General features: G+C 38.5%; 1 long non-coding RNA gene across 1 annotated transcript in view; it reads left to right on the top strand.

Moving 5' to 3' along the window:
- The window catches only part of LOC106824932 (uncharacterized), a 70900-nt gene that overhangs the window by 27759 nt on the left and 23218 nt on the right, over positions 1–19923 (top strand). Inside the window, exon 3 of the long non-coding RNA XR_001396519.3 lies at positions 1344–1412. This is a non-coding gene — a long non-coding RNA (uncharacterized lncRNA). The remainder of the gene's footprint in view (positions 1–1343; positions 1413–19923) is intronic.

The raw sequence follows: 19923 nt of genomic DNA, 5'->3' as shown, positions 1-19923 counted from the left end.
TGGGCTGAGAACTAGAATGAACTTATTTCCTCTTTTTTCGGACCAACTGCTGGATATGCTTAGATCTCACTGGACGTAGAAGAGGATGATTCTTACCAACACCCTTTTGCCAACCTTGTTGGCGGGCCCCCACCTGGATTTAATTTAACTTAGAGAGACAAAAAATTGGGGCATTTCTCATGTTCCTTGTATTTTGGAATAATTTATATATCTTACAGAAATAAGGAAGAGACTGAGTGAAGGAGGCTGAGCCACATTTATACCTCTTGTAATGCCTCGAATTGGTTGCAAAATAATTAGCATAAATTAATTGGTTCACCATTATAGAAGCCCCTACAGATCTCTTGTTTTATGTTTACTCCCTTCACTTAGACAAAAACGCCAAACCCAACACTACCCTCTGCCTCATTGTCCTGAAATGCTGTAGTTTCTCGTGAAGCTGAGCACAGAGGAGCCCCACTTAGAACTCCAGCAGCGCCCGGTCTGCTCTGCATCCACTCTTTCTTGCTTGCTCCTTGGCTGGCTCACCTCTCCATCACCGCCTCCAGGTTTTGAAGTCTGTTTCTGATCCCATGATTTTGAAAACCCATTCAGAATCTACTCCCCAGTGTCCTGGATGCAGGTCCCTAATTAGTGCTGAGATCTTTGCCCTCCCACTTCTGCTGTCTTCTGCATCCCCTCAACCTTTGGGTAAAAGACTCTGCCAACCTCTGCTCCTCAGGCCCCCACAGCAAGACGAGTGTATGGTTAGGGAAAGGGTATCTATTCAATGACTATACTGTTTCTTATTTTCCTACAGATTGTTTTTCTTGGTACAGATACTCATTCCCATGTTAAAATATCTGCATATTTGAGAATAAGCAGTATATAGAAAACATTTGGGCAGCCAACCAAAAGCTGGCTTTCAACCGGCAAGCTTAGGGATCACGCATCATGAAGCCTTCTAGGGGAAGGGTCTTCCTCCCCTTCTTCTCCCATAAACTCCAGTATTAAATCATCTACCTTCAGAATCTCCTATGCTATAGCCCTCTGAAAGCTCACAATAATCTCTCTTCGAAATGTTTGCAATAATATGTGTGATAGTCCACAATTCTTTGTTGATAAGTCAAATTGCCATGAGAGTCAGCTTCATTCAGAATCTGAACTTCTGTCGCCTTTACCCGCTGGTGTTAGTCCTATATCCTAAAGCAGTTTCTTCTTTCACGTGGTTTTGCTTCAAATGGTTGAAGAGAGTTATAGTTCTTCCCCTTATTTTAACCTAAATACATTTCAGTTCTTTCTACTGTTCTTCATATAACTGCATTTTCAAATTTGTTACTAAAATTATCTCTTTCCAATCACAGGCTCTAGAACTGGTCTACTTGGGTTGAATCCTCGCTCCGCCACCTACCATCTACCATCTGTGATCTCAGGCAAGTTGTTCAGTGCTCTAGTGTCTGGTTCTTTATCTGTAAAATGCCAATAAAGCTAATAGTTATCTAAAAGCTTCTGTAGAAATCAATTAAGAAATATGTAGAAGGTTTGCACTGGATTAAAAAATCAACCCAATGCATGGTTTAGGAAAGTTCAGGAATAAAAATGGAAATACCACTTCTTCTGATAAAGAAATATTACTTCTATCCAAGATACAAAGATTTCATTGGCTAATTTAGCTGTTTCACTACATTCTTAGGTTATATTGCTCTCGCAGTAAACTGAAAATCTCAGGAGAGCTCTTATTAACCAGACTCCCTCAGCTGGGGTTGGAAAATTAACTTTTAGAAACAAAATGCATGACTTTACATTGATTCATATTATATTTAGCATTTTTTTGTCCATTATTTCAGAGTTTTAATTCTCTCTGAAATCCAAAATATTTACTATCTTTCTTGATTATGGCTAGCCACTTTAAACTGATACTAGCTCATAGTTTGGTTTCTTGTGTTCCTTAAATACAAACTGAGGCACCAGAAACCTTTAAAAGGAGGGCTCTATTTCCCTGGGAGGCCCTGAGAAGGCTTCTCCCTGTAGAACTCATGCTTAGCACATGCAAGTTCATTGTCTGTTCAATTTCTCCTCTTGCAAAGCATTTTTTAAGAGTGTAAATAACTGTGCTATTCAATCAATAAGAAGTATTTTTCCAAACGATGATGCTATTTGGAATAATAGATCACGTCTAACTGGTTAAAATATCTGCTTCATGTGGCTGCTGAAGTAAATGTGATGATGCTCCTCAGCTCTTCATTAGAGCCTATTGCCGCAGGTATTGCTCTTAGCAACTTTCTAAAAAGCAATAATTTGGTTTCTGATGTCTAGACATTCTTTTCCCCACAGGACTCCACTGAGGCTGGCTGAGACTCAGGCTGTCCCAACCTACAGAATTTATATAGTTGAGGCCTATTTTCACTGTCAAGGAGCCAAATCCCTCAGGCAACTTTGCCGAAGGACTGTTCCACTCATTTTTTCTCATCCCCAAGGCCTTCATTCTAACATTGGCTTCCCTTATTAACAAAAAGCAGGAAATAAGCTCCTATTTGTGAGAAATGTCCTTTCCATTAAGAAAAATGGAATCCTCAGGGAAAAATTGACCCTTTTCAGCTGGTAGCTTTCCCAGGAAGTTGACTGTTGAGGTGTGTCTTCAAACTTACTTGTTGGGTTCAAATGACTAAATGGATAGTGTTCCTGGTAAAATGACATCTTCCTTCTGGGTCAAATCTTTCTAAATGGCCATAAATATCAAATATCAGTCGGGTACTTTTTCTGTCTGACTACTCTTACACCAACCTTGTTGGGGTGAAAGTGGGAGGCTGGGAGGGAGATTCCAAATCCAAATTTAAAAATGATAAGATCACAATTAGAAACTATTCTTATATGATAGGTGATATGTTAACTCATGTGTTTTCCTTTACAACGAGGCATAAGGATGGTAGAAAGATACTTGGCTGAAAGTTAGAAGACCCAAGAGCTAGTGCTGGCCAAAGTATGGTCTTGTAAACTTGATCTAATGAATTTTCCTTTCTGGACTATAAGTTCCTTATAGGTAAGGAGGAATCTGGACTCAGATAGAGTCTATAGCTCTTCCCAGCTTTTATACTTTGGAAGATACCAGTTGAGGCCTCACCTTGAACGAATACAGTGCAAGTTGTGTAGAGAGTGAGAAAAGAAGGAAGAGGAAATTCGGGGGTGTGGAAATGTTTCTAGATCCTGAATATCAGAAAGGAGGAGCAGAAGAAGAAGCAGGTTGTATAGCCCAGATCAGCTATTCTTGTAGGACCCATTTCCATACAAGAGAAGAACGAGGAGAACTTTACTGCTTAGAGAGATGGGGAGAGGGTGTGTCACCAGCTTTGCCTTCATAGCTTTATACTTTTCCTCACTTCCCACCCATGGAAGTATGATTTCTGTGCCTGAACAATAAAACATACCCAGGGAATCAGAGACTAAAATATGGTGAAGGCTGGAGGCATCGTGAGGGTTCTGGTGGTACTTGATTTTGAGAGCAGCAAAAAGCATGGAATGTGCTGGTACTGGTTGTCCCATGGTTTAAGGGACCCTATGGGTATTCAAAGGCATCGTGTTTTTACTGTCAAAAGAGGCCCTGCCATAGTATGTCTTTCTTGTGGTCATATGGTATAAAAGAGAAGATGAACCAGGGTCACGTGAGAAATCTTAGGAAATTTTTACACAATAGTTTCATGGGAGTAGGCAGAAAAATGTAGAAAATTTAGTTTCAAGTATCTTTTTAGATAAAGTTTTATTTTATGTAGTTATTATTTATGTGTAAATAGCTTATAACTTGTCCCTCTCCAAACCCCCAAACAATCCCACTGCCATAACAGATAATGACAAGGACATTATCAGGAAAGGTGGGAATAGGGAAACTAAAACTGTGTCTTCTTTCAGGCTTTGTCTGGCACTTTTATCATCCTCTTGTGGGCTCTTGTCATCTTGTGACATACTGTACTTGTCCATGAATACTAAAAAAGGCTCCAGATGAATCTAGCAGATCCAAGATTCATGTTACCAAATATGTTACTTACATTTAAATGTACTCAAATAAATTTCCTCCATTATGTCCTTCATTGGATGAAAGTACTAGATTATTTAACTTCTACATATAGAAAAAGATCCTGATTTGACTTTTCAAAACATCTTAAAACAAGAGGAAGTAAAGTGTATCATTATATGGCCCGTTCCATAGATAAGAAAAAGTAGAACAATGGAGAACTTCATAATGCCTAATTATAATACTGAAGGAAAGAGGGACTTTGGGAATGTATTTTGGGGAGCTCCGTGATTTCAAAACTTTGACCCTTCATTTGTGTGCCTCTTACTTCAATTTCAACTCCATAAAACACTTTAAAACAATTAAATTTATGCTTTTTGTCATTGAAGGCAATCATTGATGATAATTTGAGCTGCGATCTTGAAATGTATTTCAGGAATAATGACAAAGTTTTATAAGTTGGCTTCCTAGGAATCAGTTCATTCCAAAAAATCTATCAGATATTACAAAACCCTATGACCCCACTGACCTGGAAAAGCATTACTACAATTCTGAGTCTCAACTTATCTATGGAACATGAAGATTTTATAATTCTGGGCTCCTTGAATATGCTACATGTTACACTAACTGTTTGCTAATTTACTAGTCATTATTTTAGGGAGAATGAGCTCAACCAGAAATAACACACTGTGACAAGCATATGTGTGTGTGTGCTAAGGCATGACCCAACACTCAAACCATGGGTCAATCCAATGACTGATGGGAGCAGCAAGAGCAGGGCAAAGGCAAGCAAGTGACTTTGATCTCCTCTTTTCCCGACACTGGGCAAGTGCCAGCTGCAGTTCCCAGCTTTTGCCAGCCTTGGCAGCTTGGGAGATGGGAAAGCAGAGAGAGTTTCTTCTGATGCCAGTTGTGTGTCTCAGGTCACAGGCGTAGACCTCTCTGCTTCCTGCCAATCAAAGGACTGCTGCCACTTTGGGCGCCTGAACAGCTGGGCCTGAGATCCACTGACCAGGCAAATAAATGCAGCAAACAGAGAGAGAAAGAATCACCAGAAGACTCAGAACAGATGACTCCCGGAGGAGCAGTGCTGTTAGTGGAGACAGACAACAACATTTGTTTAAAATATAAAAGATCACTGATAAGGAATCAAATACAAAAACTCTCAATCTTTTTATATTTATAAATATGACTTGAGAACTGAAAAAGCATCTGATCAAGTAGAAAAAGATGAGGGTCATGTCTGTGACCTTAGTTAGGGCTTGGAATAAATATTCCAAAACAAAGAAAAAATATCAAGAGATGGAAATTATTACGGACAGGAGTCTTGGAGAACAGATCCAAGATACTCAGTATGTTAAAATAATAAGATTTCGAAAGGAGGAAAGAGAATAGTTGAATAAAAACAACAAATAAATTAATAAATTGTTATGAAGATGGAAAAGTACTCACTGAATTTTAGATAGTCATGATAAGAGAAGATAGAGAAAAGTTTTTGTTTGTTTGTTTGTTTTTGCTAAGGAAGAGTCACCCTGAGCTAACATCTGTTGCCAATCTTCCTCCTTTTTTGATTGAGGAAGATTCACCCTGAGCTAACATCTGTGCCAATCTTCTTCTATTTTGTGTGTGGGTCACTGCCACTGCATGACCAACAATGAGTGGTGTAGGTCCATGACCAGGAACTGAACCAGAGGCTGCTGAAGAGGAGCACATGGAATTTAACCACTAGGCCATGGGGCCAGACCTTAGAAAAAGTTTTTGATGGAAAACATAATTTTCTTACTAAGAAGAAAAATCCAATCAGTACCTGATTCTCATATGAAACACTGGAAGCTAGAACATGGTGGACTAACATGTACAGAATAGTTAGCAGAGAGGATTCAACCCAAGTGTAACATTTGTTTGGATAAGAGACAGAAATGTCAAGATGTCAAAGACTACATACCACTCATCCATCCCATCTGAGGGAATATTTATGTAGGAACTCTAAAAAGAAAAGCAAACAAATCAGAATTGAGACTTCAAGACAGTGGAATATGAGTTGGAGAGAAAGAAAGGGTGATACGTTTTGCAATAGTTATAACCAAAATCTAAGTGAAAAATCAGAATGTGACTGGGAATGTGGAATCTAAGCACAAAATAAGAATGACTGGACTAGAAAAGACAGACTGCAGGGGAAACCCTAATAATTGTCTCTAAGGAAAAGAACAGCCTACTCAGGAGTTTAAGGAGGCAGATAGAGGGGGAAAGTAAACATTTCTTACAGATTTCATGGGGTCAAGAAGGCATCGTCTCTCATGGTCTAGCTGTACTGGGGAAAGAGAAATCACTGATGACATAGAACGTCTTGATCAAGGGAAAAGCCTCCATCATTTAAACAAATAATTAAACATGTGTCTAGTTATTGTGTTCAGAAAGGAAAGTTAACTATAAATAGAAGGTAAGCGCACAGTGGAAATCTCACATTACAGGAGGAAATAAAGAGCTTCTCGACCAAACCAGTAGAAATAAGAAAGAATGCCAAGAGGAAAAAGGTGAAAAAAAAGCCAAACAAACTAGGAATAGATTGATTTACCTGGATGCAGGGATCATGGTAATACTGGGGTCTAGTATGTGGTATACTCTCATGAGATATTTATTGGTTGAGTAAACAAATGGTAAGTATGAGATCCATCTTCTTGGCCAGATTAGTAACATTGCAGGTTAACAGCATTTTAAATAAAAATCCTAAATGAAAACCATGATCATTCAGTGGAAGGTATTTCCACTGGCCACTCTTTCCCTTGGTCTTCATGCCTAGCACTAAACAACATCTGTGCAATTACTATAAAATGTGGTACTGGAACAGGAATTCCAGATTCCCAAACTGGGTGGAGTTGCTACATTTCATTTTTTGCATTCTGATGCTGGTATTCCACCCCCTAAAATTTTCTAAACCTGCAGCAGAGAGAAAGCCCTTCGAGTTAAATAGAATTCAAATTAGAGCAGAGATTCTTTTCTAGATGGGGGGCCTTGAGCAAGTCAGTTAACCTCTTTGAGCCTCAATTTGATTGTAATAATTATGATGATAATGAAGGTGATGATAATAACTTTTAAAATGTCCATCAGTGATTGGTCACTTTGTGCCAAGCACTGTCCATGCACCCCCCAGGTACTTGCTTCCCTATGCAGCCTGACCTCATTCAGCTGTTTCCTCATCATACGGATTGGTCATCAAGCACCCACTATGCCTGGTGGATGTTCTCCAGGCATGGACCAGTTATGAGTCACTGGAATCCATCCACTTCTTACTCCCATTCTGCCCTTTCTCAACACAGCTGGCACAAATTTTGCTCTTTGTTCTCCATTTTCTTACCTGGTTTGCTCTAGAATTTCGATATTCTCTTGTCTTCTTGCCTGCAACATTCTAACTATTACTTTTAAAATTCTTTTAAAAAGTTAAAATTTTTTTTCAGAAAAACAAAATGCAAGAAATAAAATGAAGGAAAAATATTCTTAGCCTCAGACATTTTACATATCAAAATGTTATGAATAGTTTTCATATCCTTAATTTTTATTCTGCATTATCATTTCTGTTTTTCTTTGGTGAGGAAGATCAGCCTTGAGCTAACATCTGATGTCAATCTTTCTCTTTTTGCTTCAGGAAGATTGTCCCTGAGCTAACAGCAGTGTCAATCTTCCTCTAGTTTTTGTATGTGGGACACCGCCACAGCATGGCTTGATGCGTGGCATGTAGGTCTGCTCCTGGGATCTGAACTGGCAAACCCCAGGCTGCCAAAGTAGAGTTCATGAACCCAACCACTGCGCCAACAGGCTGGCCCCTATAATACAACTTTTAAAGGTTGTTTAGTTTTCCCTTTATGGATCAATCATGATATAGCAGTCATAAAATGGAAGCTATTTCCAAGTTTTGCTCTTTTTATCACTGCTACGCTGTTGTAGCGAAAGCTGTGTGTCTGTGAACAACTATTCCCTTAGGATAAGTCACTGAGATGATGAAGACTTGGATACATAATTCCAAAATGAACTTAGAAAGATGATATTCATTTCTTATTCCACTAGCAGAGTGTAAGATTTCATATTTGCCCACATCTTTACTAAGACACAATACTGAATTTTTTATCCACCAATTTTATGGATGAAAATGGCATTTTATAATGGCATTTATTTCATTAATGAGCTTGAGGAGTTTACTGTATTTATTATCCATTTATATTTCTTCTGTGATTTGCCTGTTGGTGTCATTGCATCATTTTTCTATCATTTTTCTATTAGGGTATTCCTTTCGTATATGGATTTGAAGGAGATCTTTCTGCATTAACGATATTAGTCTCTTATGATTCATTTAAAAAAAATTTTCCCACTTTGTCATTTGCTCTTACTGGTTTTTTTCCCCAAATTTTTCTTTTAAGATAAGCCTTGGTTTACAGAGTAGTTGCAAAAATAATCCAGAGAACTCTTGTATACCCTATAGCAGCTTTCTCTTATGTTAACATCTTACATACCCACAGAACAAGGATCAAAACCAAGAAATTAAGTTAGGCCCAATTCTATTAATTGAAGTAAAGAATTTATTTGGATTTTATCCATTTTCCACTAATACCTTTTTTATTCCAGGATTCCACATTGCACTTAGTTGTCATGTCTCTAGTCCTTCCAACTTGTGACAATTCCTGAATCATTCTGATATCAAACCTGAAGTGAGTTCGCTCACCCGTTGCGCAGCAAGCCAATCTCTGACATCTGGGGTAGTGGAAGAAAGTAGGAATTTTATTATTGCACAGTTCTGGGCAAGGAGAGAGGGTAGCTAATGCTGAAATCCCAAACTCCTCAAAAAGCTAAAAGGAAGGGTTTTTATTTGGGGCTTCAGGTAGGGGAGGGGGAGCATATGGCCTTGCTCATTGGAGCTTTCCCACCAGCCTGTCTTTGGCCTTGAGACTACTTGCAGGGAGGAGAGAGCCCATGACCCTGCTGGTCAGCAGCTTTCCCTCCAGCCTGTATCTCCTTGTGGGGAGGAGATAATCCAGGTGCTTGTCCTTGACGGTGTCTGTCTCCATGGAGGATAGTGGATTCTGGAGCCAGGAAGCCAGAGAGTAAGCTGGGAATGAGTGTTTTGGTTTTAACCCCATATATGCTGGGTTTAATGTAGGGAAACTGACATCAGGGTCGGTATCAATTCCTCGTCTTTCATGACTTTGACACTTGAAGATTATTCATGTAACTTTTAAATGTTATTTTTAGATATGCTTAACTCGTTATAAATTTTTATGTTAAACACATTAGTATTCTTCTTTATGGTTTCCACTTTTGATGTTAGATGTAGAACGCTTAGAAAGTAACGTCCTGCCACAAGATTAGACAAATGTTTCATAACGTCTTGTGGTACTTTTATTCCTCCATTAAAAAATATATTTAATTTTATTCTTTCTGGAATTTATTTTGGTATAAACCATGAGGTAGTAATATAAGTTGTTCATTTGTCCTCAGATATCCAGAGCTTTGTCCCAATACCATTTATTGAATAATCCATCTCTTATATAAAACTTTTATGTGCCTTTGTGATTGATCTATTTTTCTTCTCCTTTACCATTCCCATAATGTTTTAATTTGTGTACTTAACAACATATTTCAATACTGCTATTTTCCATTTGAAGAATGTACTGCCTATTCTGCTCATCTTTTTCTTCTAGATAAATTTCAGAACTATCTTGTCAAGTTCTAAATATTTCCTATTGATGTTTCCATTATCTCTTTCTAAAATAGATAGCTTTATAGAGGAAATGACTTTTATTCCATATCTCAAAGTTAGTTTTCAGTTATGTGCAAATCTAATTGTTCAACTCAGAATTTTTTTTCTTACTTTTCACTGTTTCCATTTTTGTGGTAACTTTTAAAGCATTTATTAGTTTCTATACTTATTACTCACATAGGATTAGAACTAAGACTCACTGATAAATACTAAACAACTTCAAACTGCCAGTCAATTTAGTAAAAAAAAACCAACAAATAAACACGTGGAACACTACAGAAAAAAAAAAAACAAGGAAAAACTCTATGGTGTTAGATATTAATTAATGCTGTTAGAATATTTTTAGTTGATGTTTTATTTTACATAAAGAGGTATGTTGAAAATTTTTAGCAAAGAAACACCATAGAACATTATCATCAGCTTTGTGATATACATAAAATTTGTCAAAACTATGTTCTACTTTTACCATAGAATTTTATAGGGTCATGACAATTATGTTTCAAAACAGTTTACAGCCACAGAAACAATGCTTACAGCATAACGTTGCAAGTCTTAGTGGTTGATAAGAAAGAAAAATTGTAATTGCAGTGAAATGATTGAGAAATGCCGTTAGATTTAACTGAACAGGACCCATTCAGAAGGAGCTGTTGCAAATCAGGCTTATATCTGATGTCTACAAAAATCAAGGCACCGAGAACAAACATTTATAAAGTAGACATTTACCAGACCACACTGTCTAGTAGTATACTCATAACGTCAGATTGATGATGATAACAGAAATTGTGCACCCCCTGCCCACACAGACATACACACAAATCAAAGCGATAGTTGGTCAGAGTTCATCATTCTAACAGTCTTTATGCAATGGATAAAGTCTAAAAACAGGGCCAGCTTAGTTGCATAATAAGTGTAGGTAGAATCTTCTTGGAAGATATACCCAAGACTTGGTTCTCAGTTCCAGTCTTCACTCATCACCCTCTGCCTCAAATCAAACCATATCTTTAGGTTGGGGAAGTAAAATTATAGCTTTTGGAAGAATAAGAAATAGGAATCAGAATAAGAAAAAAAGGTAATAAAGAAATAAACAGAAATTCACAATATTTTGCACTGTTTAAAGGGTTTTTACATAAATATCTTGGTTCATTTTATGATTATTAACAACTTGTGAAGATTTTTTCTGACAGTAAAGATGATTAAAACATTTAAAATGGTCTAGTATACTTAATTTGCGATTTTTATGATTAGGAGAGTTTGACTGAATTTGTAGTCATTGGCAAATATTGGAAAAGCCTAGTGTGTTGAATGAATATTATCGATTGTGCAAGTGGTATGTATATATTTAGTGAAATGTTTATTTTTATTAACTAATGCATTGGATGTTACAAAAGTCATACAATACTGGATTCCTTTCTATTCATATAAACCATTTTGGGTACAAAAGGATCCATTAATACACTATAATATACTTTAAACTAATTTTTTAGAAACGTACATAAAAAAATTTTCTAGATGTATAGGAAAATGACTGGAAGAAAGTACATGGAAATGTTTATGGCAGATCTTTACGGTAAAATAGGAGTAATTGTTATTTTTAAATATTGTTTTGTAACTTCTAAGAGTTCTACAACAAACGTATTTATCTGTCAGGCTAGCAAGATTATGCTATAGTGAAAAACAACCATGATGGTTAATTTTTCCGTCAACTTGACTCAGCTGTGGTGCCCACTTGTTTGGTCAAACACTAGTCGAGATCTTGCTATGAAGGTATTTTGTAGATATAATGAACTTTTACAACCATTTGACTCTAAGTAAAGCAGATTATCTTGCACAATGTGGCAGATCCCATCCAATCAGTTGAAGGCCTTAAGAGCAAAAACTGAGGTTTCCTGGAGAAGAAGGAATTCTGCCTCAAGACTCTGTTGTGGAGATCCCGCCTGAGGTTCCAGCCTGCTGGCCTGCCCTTTGGATTTTGAATCAAGACTCTAATATTAACTCTTACCTGAATGCCCAAACTGCCAGCCTGCCCTTCAGATTTTGAGCTGGCCAGACCCAACAATCACATGAGCCAATTCCTTAAAATAAATCTCACCATATGTGTGCTATTGGCTCTGTTTCTCTGGAGAACTCTGACTTACACAATAACCCCCCAAATCCAAGTGGCTTAAAACGGCAGCGTTTGTTTCTGAATCCTGCTCTATGGTTGCTGTGGCATATCTATGGGTGTTGCTTCCATGTTGTTGTCATCCTCTGCTAGGCAGAGTGACAAAGCTACCAATACCTGTAACCTTGCCAGGCTCTGTGGCAGAGGAAAAACATGATGTGGCCAAGATCCTGCAAGCCCCTTGGAGCTTCTGCCTGGGTGCGTGTCACTTCCACTCACATTTCATTGGCAAAGGCAAGGTGTCTGGCCACATCTGAGGCCCATGGTAGCAAAGCACACTCCAGCCATTGCCTCAAATTGTGAAGAGCCCTAACACCTACTGCGACATAACATTGACCACTACCTGATTAAAATCAGAAAATGTATTTATACAAATGCATTTAACAAAATTGCTAAAGTTAGTTGGACCAGTGCTTTTGTGTAATGTGAAGATATTTGATGTGTAGGTTTAAGCTATAAGGTCAACATAACTCTTTCGAAATATGTCTGTGATTTGTGTGAACAGATAACATTTTTCCCTGCACATATGTTCTTATAGCCTGAGCAGACAGGCTTTTACTAAACGTGGTTAAACGACCTGTGGATTATAGATAGGCTGACCGTCAACCCTGCAGTCTTAGGTCAGTGCTCTTACGGTAGTACGGTGAGTAACAGCACAAACTTTCTCTCTCAAAAGTGTCCCATTTTGGATAATAAAACATATATTTACCTAAAACTTATTGTTATATTGTAATAAAGAGTCAACTTGCCTATAAACATAACTATTACAACAGTAATGAAAGCACACTTGCTAACTAGTTATTAGTGTCCCTTTATCTCAAGTAAGCATTAGAGAAATACGACAATTTATTACTTCATCTGGTTAATACTCATCATAAAACCCTGTGTCCCTTAACGACGCTCATGCCTCATTGTGGGATCCCAGGCAGTTTGATATCAAAACCCTTTGGGAGAAGCCTCTTTCCAACACTCCCTTTTGCTTCCAGAGCTCCCTCAGCAGCCGAGAGCTAAAGAGAAGCGAGGCTTCTTGGGCCTTGCAGCCTTCTAGAGCAAAAGGAAGCAGATCCTTCCGCGTCTCCTCTCACACCTCAGGGAAAAGCAGGAAGTAGAAGAGAAACACCGGCCGGCCGTACTGAAACAGCCCTTCTGCTGGAGCTAGGAGAGGGTGGGAAGGGGCCAGGCTGGGCTTCAGGGATGTGCTGGGGTTTCTTTGGGCATCCTGGAACGAAAAGACTAAATCTCGCTTCCCAGAAAGAATTGAGGCTTTTGTAGATAAATCAAGTCCATGCAACAATTTAAAGAGGGAAAGCAATGGATCTAAATATTAAAACAAGGCAAAGGTCAGATATTGAGAGGGAGTGTGATGAAATTCAAACAAAGTCAAACAAAACAAATGGGGATCTGACTTGGGCTGGCTAGTGCAATCAAATATGCGGTGTCTGTGGCTCGTTTTTCTCATCACTGGCCATATGGTACAATGGGTGGTTCAAGTTGGATTAAACATTTGAGTCTAGTGTGGCTTCTTTGCAAACTAATTTCTAAGATTGGGCACAGAATCAGCTAGACTTCTTGTCTGAAAGTTAAAAAAAATATCTCAGACTGGGACTTGATTGCTTCACATAACCAAAAGGCCCAGGGCTATATCAGCTTCAGATATGGCTTGAACAAGGGCTTGATTTGGGGCTTGGATGGACTCTCTCCCCGTCTCAGATCTGCTTTCCTCTATGCTGGCTTAATTTTCAGCTAGTCTTTTTCCCTGTATCCTAAAGGTGGCTGACAGCAGTCCCAGACTTTCACCCTAACGTCACAGGAACTCTAGTAGAAGAGAGCACGCGTCTTTTCTAACAGTTCTAAAAAGAGACCTAAGGGGCTAGCCTGGTGGTGTAGTGGTTAAGTTCACGCACTCTGCTTTGGCAGCCCAAGGTTCACAGGTTTGGATTCCAGGCGTGGACCTGTATGCTGTTCATTGAGCCATGCTGTGGGAGTATCCCACACACAAAAATATGGAGAAAGATTGGCACAGATGTTGGCTCAGGGCCACTCTTCCTCACCCAAAATTAAAAAGTTAAATAAATAAATATATAAATACCTAAAACTAGATCTCCATTCAACATCAACAGAGATGAATCACACGCTCCTTTAGAATGTAAGCTCTGTGAAAGTAGGGAACTTACCTGGATATCATAGGTGCTCAATAAATTGTATTTAATCAATTTCTTTAACAGATGCCAATCCTTGGAACCAAGAGTGGGGTTAGCCCTATTCGAATCCCATGGACTGAAGGTGGGGAAGTAATTGACTCCCTCAGTCCTCCTTGAGTGTACCCATCAATGACAATATCTGGTGTTTATCACTCAAGAATAGTTTTTCTCATTTTTGAAATTCATATGAATGAAATCATACAGTATATATCCTTTTGGTCTGACTTTTGTCTTTCAATATTATGTCTCTGAGATCCATCCGTGCTATTTTATATATCTGCATAAGTAATATGGATACACATGCAATTATATTATCTATGTGCATATAGGTGTGTGTTTATGTGTATCATGGTCTGTTTCTTTTTATTGCTGTGCAGCGCTTCATTATACGAATATACCACAATCCTTTATTCATTTTACCGTTGATGGGTTTGGGAATGTTTTCTCTTTCTGGTGATTGTGAACTGCTGCTATGAACATTCTTGTTCATGTCTTTTGGTGGATAGAAGGCTCGATTTTGTGAGAAACAGCCAGGAGTAGAATTGTTGGGCCTTGGAGTTTCGTTTAGAAAGGTACTGACAAACAGTTTTCTTAGATGGTTGTACCAACTTACACTCAATATAAGTGCCTTCTACATAAGTGTTCTAGCTGCTCCACATCCTTCCCCAAGCCTGATGTCCTCAGCTTTTTAAATTTTAGCCCTTTTGGCAGGTGCATAGTGACATCTTTCTGTGATTTTAACTTGCGTTTCCTGCTGTCTGGATATTGAGCATCTTTTCGTGTGTTTATTGGCCTTTTAGATATCCTCTTTATGAAGTGGTCATCTAAGCCGTCTTCACATTTTAAATTCGTGTTGTCTTTTTCTTATTAATTTGTAGAAATTTGTTGTATATCCTGGGCTATGAGCCTGTTTTCAGTTAATTTTTGCTATCTAAAAAATTATCCTAAATCTCAGTGACTTAAAACAGATGTTTTGTTTTTCTCACAGCTTCGTGGGTCGGGATTTCAGACATGCTCATCTGGGGAGTTTGCACCTGATCCCCAGCTATGGTGGCGAGGGCTGGAGGGTCTACTTCCAAGGATGGCTTCTTTACTCATCCATCTCCATCTGGGACCTTGCCCCTCTGGCTTTTCTCAGTATGGTGATCTGAGGCTGGTGCACTTCTTACGTGGCTGCTGTATTCCAAGAGACAGAAAACAGGGCTGCCAGGTGTATTAAGAGCTTTTTCAGAATTGGCACAGTATCAGTTCTGCTGGATTCTATTGCTCAGCGCAGTCAAAAGCTGGGCCAGATCCAAGGAGGTATGAGAAACAGACCAACTCTTTGTGGAGCAGTAAGGTCAGAAGGCAGAAGAGCGTGTGTAACAGATGTGCACATATTGGAAAATACAAGTCCTCTTGGGGAAGAACAGGGTATTTAAAATACAGATAGAAAAGTGTCTTGTCACGTATTGACCAAATCAACAAACTGTTGACTATATCATAACACTTGGAAATTATATACCTTGAACCTCATCACTCACTCATACCAGCTCCTTTCAGCGCCTCCCCCTACCCCTCCCTCCCGATCGCCCTCTATCCTTCCGTCCTTCCTTCTTTCCTCCGCCCATGCTGAAACAGAATACCATAGGCTGGGTGGCTTATAAACAATACAAATGTGTTTCTCAAAGCTCTGGAGGCTGGGAAGTCCAAGATCCAGGCACTGGCAGACTCCGTGTCTGGTGAGGGCCTGCATCCTGGTTCATAAACAGCCATCTTCTTGCTGTGTTCTTAGGTGGCTGAAGAGAGAAGGGAGCGCTCTGAGGCCTCTTTTAATAGAGGGTTAATCCCATTCCTGGGGGCTTCATCCTCATGACTTTAATCACTTCTTCAAGGCTCCACCTCCTAAGACCATCACATCAAGGGGTAAAATTTCAACATGTGAATTTTGGTGACAGAAACATTCAGTCCATTGCTCTTTCTTTTCTTTCTCTGTTTGTTTCCACTGTCCAACTTCTAAAACTCTTGTATACAGTTTTTGATAAGCTTTCATAGGAAAGCCCAGAAGCCCAGGGCTAATTGAAAATAAGCATTTCCTCCTTACCATTCCCAACCTCGAGCACCACACCTCTTTCTTCAAAGAACAAACTGAGAAGGGTTCACCACCAATGTCCATTTTTAGAAGATTTTTAATCTTTGTCAGTTATTGCACAACTGCTTTGTTAACTTTGCAATTTCCATGGTTCACTTGGAGGGTGGCAAGTCCGAGTAGCTATATAGCCATGGCCTAATTCCAAACTTAAAACTTTTCTGGCATTAATTAATTTTGAAACTAGTCCCAATTGCCACCATACTTATAAAAAATGATTTAAAATTCAATATCCAAAATCATAATTTAGAATAATGGACTGAGAAAAAAAAAGCAATAGCAAGGTTTTTTATTAGATTTTAAAATTTTTTCCATATACTTCATCTCATTAAATGTCATAAAAACCCCATGAGGTTCACATTATTATTATTCTCTTTTACCTAAGGAAACGGGATGAATGTGGGTCAGTAACTGCATTCAAGTCACATAGTTAGCGTATGACTATTCTGGGACTGGAAAACAGCACTTCTGGTTCCATGCTGTTTTCATTAGACTACATTTTCTGCGTTACAATGTAATATAAAATGGTTGCTACAATGACAGGAAACTGCCCTCTTTCCAGTAAAGCTGCGAGACATATGGTGATGAGACACTTCGATGATGATAATGATAAGAAAACATTTAGTTATCCATCATGTTCAGTAAGAATTGCAATTCAAAGTGTTAATTCTGTAGCCCTAAATGTTCCTCAGTCATCAAATAAATATTTAATTATTATCTAATAAAACCAGAAGTCTTAATTGAAAGCTACAATGTATGAAGTACTATGCTAGGCTCTATGAGACCCAAAAACATCGCCCACATGGGCTCTGCCTTCAAAACACATAAAACTAATTAAGGAAACAAGAACGTTCACTTGGAATAATTAAATAAGACTTATGTGGCTTAGGTGGAGTGGGAAAATGAAGGTGATAGTTTTGCAGATCATTAGAATATGGACAATAGTGAGATGCAGGGAAAGAAAAGAGATGTGGTATCAGTGCTGGACTCTTAAGGGTTCAAATGTATCTATGGAAACAATTGATAGCAGTGATTAATCTTCCAAGACTGAGCCAAACCATCTGCTTAGTCGTGACATATGATAGCTGATTAGATGTCTAGAAGAAGGAACAGGAATTAGAGAGAAGGCCAGTCTTTCTTCTTGCAGACTGGGAAGTGGAGACAAGCCACATGAAAGGGTGTTGATTAGCATGTTGCCAAGGGCCGGGGGAAAGCCTGGGTTTGGTTGGCCACTGAGTTAGCAATAGGTAAAAACTCTGTTTAAAGTAGAAATAGTATTCTCTTCATCTCTGTGGAATGCGGGGATAAGAGGGGGGGGGTCCTCTAGGACATGCTTCTCAAACTCAAAAGTGTATGAAATGCTCCTGGAAATCTTATCAAAAGAAAAAAAAAAGATTCTGACTCAGTAGATTTGGTGTGGAGCCTGAGATTTTGAATTTTAAAAACTCTGTTGCTATTGGTCCACTCATCACACTTTGAGTAGTGAGACCGAAGGGCACAAGAAAGAATCATGTGAAGGGAGAAAGTTCAGGAAACGCAGGTGAAGAAGCAGGGGCAGGTTGTATGGGTTCAGAGAGAGGCATAGCAATGAGAATTTTGTTGGACTGGAGCCTCTGGATGGGAGGTAGAATAGGGAGTACAGGTAGGAAGAGAGATGGATTGGCTGCGAATCTGATGACCAAAGCCTTAGGGACTCTCACTTGATAAAGGGGACATAGTGAGACATTGTTAAGCGCCACTGCTTAAGGCTGCTGTCTCTGCATTCTCACTTCTGTCTCACTCTTTTTCTTGTCTGGTGGTGCTGGAGTGACTAGGGATATTTTGGGATCCAACTAAGGGGAAATTGAGTTGAAGATACATTTAGTTTGGGTTTAGCAGGGTATATTTATGTGGCTTGCAGTGCCCTCAATGTATACTTGAGTCAGTGTTAGCCATCTCAGGGGAGCAGTGCCTTGCAGGAATAATCCTAACTCCCACTGTGCCGTCTCACTCAGTACTGAGACTAAATGGTGCAGGGCCAGATGCCGTACCAAGATATGAACTTTCCTGATGCCCCTGAGCAGTGGAAGGACTCAGTGGAGGAGAAGCAAGGTTTGAAAGAATGAAACCAAAATCTAGTCGGAGGAACATTTTTCCAATCATGAGATACGATATTTAATGCTGCATATTCAAGCTCTTAATAACATCTAGTCCAAATAGATATTCTCTCCTATAAGGAATGTTCTCAATAATGTAGCATATAGAATTATTAATAAACCATACATGAAATTTATTGCATACAAACAATAGAAATTATTCTGATATTGAGAAGTATATCGTGATAATTTTTTCCTGATTACATCCAAACCAGTAATTTATTAAGAAGAGATACATTTTGATTATAAGTAATGACTAGGCTATTATTTTTTTTTCATTATTATTATTTTTTTATTGAGTTATTGATAGGTTACAATCTTGTGAAGTTTCAATTGTACATTAATGTTTGTCAGTCATGTTGTAGGTGCACCACTTCACCCTTTGTGCCCACCCCCCACCCCACCTTTCCCCTGGTATCCACTAAACTGTTCTTGGTCCATAGTTTTAAATTCCTCATATGAGTGGAGTCATACACAGATTATCTTTCTCTCGCTGGCTTATTTCACTCAACATAATTCTCTCAAGGTCCATCCATGTTATTGCAAATGGCATGATTTTGTTCTCTTTTGCAGCTGAGTAGTATTCCATTGTATATATGTACCACATCTTCTTTATCCATTCGTCTGTTGATGGGCACTTAGGTTGCTTCCACGTCTTGGCTATTGTAAACAGTGCTGCAATAAACATTGGGGTGCACAGGACTTTTGGGATTGCTGACTTCAGGCTCTTTGGATAAATACCCAGTAGTGGGATGGCTGGATCGTATGGTAGTTCTATTTTTAGTTTTTTGAGGAATCTCCACACTGTTTTCCATAGTGGCTGCACCAGCTTGCATTCCCAGCAGCAGTGTATGAGGGTTCCTTTTTCTCCGCAACCTCTCCAACATTTGTTGCTATTAGTTTTAGATATTTTTGTCATTCTAACGGGTGTAAGGTGATATCTTAGTGTAGTTTTGATTTGCATTTCCCTGATGATCAGCGATGATGAGCGTCTTTTCATGTGCCTATTGGCCATCAGTATATCTTCTTTGGAGAAATGTCTGTTCATGTCTCCAGCCCATTTTTTGATTGGGTTGTTTGATGTTTTGTGGTTGAGTTGCTAGGCTATTATTTTGATTAATAATTAAATTGACCAACCAGAATGAATCAGATGAATACATTAGAAAGAGAAGTGGATACCCCAGTGATTTGAAATGAAATACTAACATGGACAAATCAACATAAAACTTACACTACAACTCTACAATAAAAACAGCTAGGACAACCTTGTTAAAGGTTACCATTAATTTAAAAATTTTAATGTCATTCACAGAATAAGAAAATTTGAACTGTCCCAAAATCTGACAGTCCATATGTGAAGAAACATTTGATATTGTTTTTTCCCCAAAATTTGACAACTATCTTAAAAATTTACATGAAATTATCCATCATTGTTTAGAAACTGAACAAAGTTCTCTATACTATCAACAGTAAAAAACAAATTTTGATCAACAATGATAGAAGAAAGGCTGACATCTTTCTATTCTCTCTTTAGATAATGATATTACTAAAGTTATTTTCATAT

The sequence above is a fragment of the Equus asinus genome, chromosome 20 (genome assembly GCF_041296235.1).
Source record: "Equus asinus isolate D_3611 breed Donkey chromosome 20, EquAss-T2T_v2, whole genome shotgun sequence".
NCBI lineage: Eukaryota > Metazoa > Chordata > Mammalia > Perissodactyla > Equidae > Equus > Equus asinus.
The sequence above is the reverse complement of the archived record's forward strand: the minus strand, read 5'-3'. Positions and strand labels throughout refer to the sequence as shown.